Source organism: Pinus tabuliformis, chromosome 1_2, assembly GCF_031772625.1.
Source record: "Pinus tabuliformis cultivar Carrire ecotype Pingquan chromosome 1_2, CPIR1, whole genome shotgun sequence".
In the NCBI taxonomy this organism is placed as follows: domain Eukaryota; kingdom Viridiplantae; phylum Streptophyta; class Pinopsida; order Pinales; family Pinaceae; genus Pinus; species Pinus tabuliformis.
The window spans coordinates 734,697,693-734,702,274 of NC_142298.1; the positions used below are offsets into that span (position 1 = coordinate 734,697,693).

At 37.0% G+C, this 4,582-nt stretch overlaps 1 long non-coding RNA gene across 1 annotated transcript; it reads left to right on the forward strand.

Moving 5' to 3' along the window:
* Nucleotides 1-990: 990 nt before the first annotated feature.
* LOC149207872 (uncharacterized) lies at nucleotides 991-2,045 on the forward strand. Its single transcript, XR_016252050.1, has 3 exons — nucleotides 991-1,217; nucleotides 1,326-1,542; nucleotides 1,940-2,045. It is a non-coding gene; the product is annotated as an uncharacterized LOC149207872 (long non-coding RNA).
* Nucleotides 2,046-4,582: the final 2,537 nt, after the last annotated feature.

Below are 4,582 nucleotides of genomic sequence, written 5' to 3' on the forward strand. Positions count from 1 at the left end.
CTTCTTTACATGATGCCTTTGACAATTTCCATTATCAAATGATCCAATCAACCTTGCATTTGGTTCAAACTTATTTAGAAACAGATTAAAAAACCAAATATAACCTTCATAATTTTGAATCAATTAACATTACTTCTTATATTAAATGCTTAACCATCATTCAAATTCACGTGTTTCGATCCATGTCACCAAACACTACATGTACAATTTGATCTTGAATCTCTAATGTTTGAAGTCGAAAGTGTTCTCATAACATTTATAAATGTTGGATAACAAGTTCAAAAGTTTCAATTTGATCTTGAATCTCTAATGCTTGAAGTCAAGAGTATTCTCATAACATTTATAAGTGTAGGATAACAAGTTCAAATGTTATGAATGTTAGATAACAAGTTCAAATGTTTCCTTTTTCTATCTTGTGTAAGTTAGGGACACATATGATTGTGATTCAAAATGTTATCCACAAGCTAGGATAACATATGGCTTCTACTAAGGGACAAGTGCCTCTTTTAGGGAACTTGAGAATCCCAGATGAATGTAACATGTGCAAGAAACTGTTCACTAACATGTTACATGTTATAATTAGGTGTTCATGTGCAAGACACTGTTCACTAACATGTTACATGTTATAATTAGGTGTTGGCCACTATGGTGGTGATTTGCCTAAATAAACATTTTGTTGCAGAAACCTGAACATTTTTTTTTCAAAAATTCAAACGTAAAAAATATTTAAATTATTTTTTTATTATAACGAAAATAAATTCAACACCATTAAAAACTTTTTAAACACCCAAAATCCCAAATCAATTTCCAAAACTTTTCATATAACCCTCCCTGCATTTCCATGAAAACGTTGCTCCTCACAGTACCGCGTTATGATTATTTGTTAACGTATCAAAAGATAGAACATGGGAGTGGGAGAGGGATTCACTGGGCACTGTGCCATAAACAGCACCGGTGTCAGCGTAGGTGTACTTGGGAGTGGGCAAAAAAGCACCGGTGTCAGCGTAAAAGGCGGACGTGGTAGTGGGAAAAGCAGCGTGGAAGGTAGACGTGGCAGAGGGAGACGACGTGCACTGTGCCAAGAAAAGCAGTGGCGCGGGAGAGAAGACGACCCATTCAAACTTTAAAGCCAAATGTGTTCCAGGCATGGTCCCGAGCCACCCTGTAGGTTCCTGGAACTAAACGCTAGTATGATTGTTAAGGTTTTGCTTGAGCTGGTAAGCGCTATGTACTAATATGTATCATAATATATAGGTACTGTCAGGTAACATAACATAAATTTGAATTTCTGCCAATGTGATTTGTTTTTTTTCAATGTCTTGCAGAAACAAATGACTCGCAGGGCTGGAATTCGAAATCTCCTAAAGAATTTCCTCGTTACAAGAAATGACTCGCAGGGCTGGAATTCGAAATCTCCTTCAGAATTTCCTGGTTACAAGAAATGACTCGCAGGGCTGGAATTCGAAATCTCCTTGAAATCCAAATTCGTTGCAAGAAATTCTGAAGGTTCTGCTTGCACCTATGGGCTCTCGATACTGACAGGTAATTCCCTGCTCAATGAATTCCTTGGGCTCTTTTACGATTCTGATGATTGAATTCCTCGGGCTCTTTTACAATTCTCGTGACTGAATTCCTTTGGTTCTTTTACGATTCTGGTGACTGGCTTGGTTTGCATTCATTCACATTTTACATGTCCATTGTCATCCTTAATAAGGCTTGGATTATAGGTTTGAATTTATGCAATTTTAATTCATGCATGTTTAGTGTTTCATATATATTTTTACAGAAACGGATGACTTCTTCTATCTTCTGGCAGATTGTTGTGCTTGCACTTTGTGGTTAAGTAGGGAGTGAAGCCCTCTACAACTTCTGCAGACTCTGTTGTTGCTTGATCATCTCACTAATCATGGGATACCCATTACGTTAAATGTAATTGCAGGACACCACTCTGTTTTAGAAGAAATTCGATTTTGCAAGCCTCAGATATACTTCCTCCACATTTACCTCGTTCTAGTTCTCAATTTGTGATGGCCACAACATTCAGGTAATGACTTCTACCATCTTCTGGCATACTGTTGTGCTTGCACTTTGTGGTTAAGTGGGGAGTGAAGCCCTCTACAACTTCTGCAGACTCTGTTGCTTGATAATCTCACTAATCGTGGGATACCCATTACGTTAAATGAAATTGCAGGACACCTCTCTGTTTTAGAAGAAATTCGACTTTGCAAGCCTCAGATATACTTCCTCCTCCATATTTACCTCGTTCTAGTTCTCAATTTGTGATGGCCACAACATTCAGGTACTCATGCTTTTATATGTATAGATATATATCAATTTTTGATAATTCCATAGTGGTAAAAGAATTAGTCACAGTAGTTGTAGCATCTCCTACTGGTAAAAGAATTAGTCACAGTAGTTGTAGCATCTTCTGGTGGATTTTTTCGCTTGCACTTTGTTGGTAAGTGGGGAGTGAAGCCATCTACAACTGCTGCAGATTATTGCTTGATTATCTCACTAATTATGGGATACCCATTGTAACTCTGTTTCAGAATTCTGCAGGACAACTCTGTTTCAGAAATTATACTTTGCAAGCCTAGGATACACTTCTTCGACATTTACTTTTGCAATGTTGAACCTCTTTCCAGTTCTCAATTTGTAATAGGCCACAACATTCAGGTACTCATGCTTTTACATATCAGGTCACAACATTCAGGTACTCATGCTTTTATATATCAATTTTTGATAATTCAATACTGGTAAGAGAATTAGTCACTGTAGCTGATGAGTAATTTAGGGCTCATTCCTTCGTTTTCTCTTTTGTGATAGAATAATGTGAATACATTTATTTTTAGCGAATAGATCAAGAGTTGAATCCAAACTAAAATTGATGACCAACGCAAAGCCCATTGCGTCAATCATCCACCATCCCTCAGACCTTTGCCTAGACCACGTTAGACACCTAGCTGTTAATACTTGTTCCTACCTTGAGATAAAAAATGTGCACCTTCGCTGCCCTGGCATTGTGGCACGTCATTCCCTTCCCTCATGTAATGCCATATATAGATTATTAAACAATATAATAAACAATATATTTATATTAGGCACCCATGAGAAGATCTGGAGAAAACCTCAGACAGTCCGTCACAATTGATACTTTATTTTTGTGCCGAACCGAGCTTTCTACATATAGGGTTGGTTACATAAAACATTTTGTGCATCCATGTACAAAATCCGGCATTTAGCAATGGTAACAATAACAAATTCAAAGCCCAAAGGCCATAACAACAACCATATGTACAAGTAAAAACAGAGGACTGTGTAGAGTAGAGCAAAAGAGGGCTAATTCTGTGATTTTGTCTCCTGGAGCTTGTCCTTCATGAATATCATTCTTCTCCTCCTATCAAATCCGGTCAAATCTGCCCACCATCCTCCTCCTTCAACTACGTTATACTGGGGGAGGTCTACCCAATATGAGAGCGCTTGACAAAGCTGGATCCTATAAAACTCCAATGGGCAAAGGATGGGGTTAACAGATTAGAATGCCACACTGGTCCAGGTTCTAATCTCCTCGGCTTTACAAAACGAGCCAAGAAAGCACTCGTCGAGGGCTCGAGTTCCATAAAGAGTTGTACACCTCTTAAATTGAATAAATATTAACTATTTTTATATTTTATTTTATTAATATTTTTAATCACAATTTAATATTTATTATTATTTTTAATCAAAAAATAAATTTAATATTTATATATTGTTTTTAACAAAAAATATTTATTTATTTATTTTATGCTTAAGGAATCTGCAATTGGGTCAGCTTCATACTCAAAAATGAAATTATATTTTAAGGTCCACGAGACTAAAATAGTCTATGAGACCATTAGTTCCCTCTTTTTCGCCTTTCGCAATTTAATCCTTTTCTTATTCAAATTGATGATGCGCTGGCCCAACCTTCCAACAATCCCTTCGCTGAAAAGACAATGCCAAGAAACTGATGCTAACATATTCCCATAATTTTGTCTGATGTCTTTGAATGCATCACATTCCAAAATGAAATCTTTTTCCGATTCCACTGCTTCTTCCCAAGCTTCTTTAGGTCTTTTCCACCGTCCCGTTTCACACCGAAGTTGATGTGAGTTGGTCCTTAATTGAGCAATAAGAACCTTTGCCCTCCACAAAATGTTAGCTCCAATGAACTCTTTTTGTTGTAGATCACACGTAGGGTTGAATTCCTCAATGTAGTACTTCTTCTTTTTACCCAACTCTTTTCCCCATACCCTTTTACGAAACTTCTCCATAACAAAATCCTTTAGCTCCTTGCTATTTGTGGGATAGGCATTGAAGTAGATATTCCATTTTTGCATCCATGTGTAGTTTTGTTTCATCCATGTTTTCTTTCTTTCACTCATGCCTTCATTGAAGATAACATTAGGCCATCTACCTACTCCCATTTGCTCAATTCTTTTTAGATATCTTATGAGCCGCACCATAGCAATTTCTTCGATGGGAGTTTCTCCTGTTTCACTCAGCTTTATCTCATAAGGTATCGAACTTTTTATTTTGAACTTGCTCATGATCAAGCCTTTTT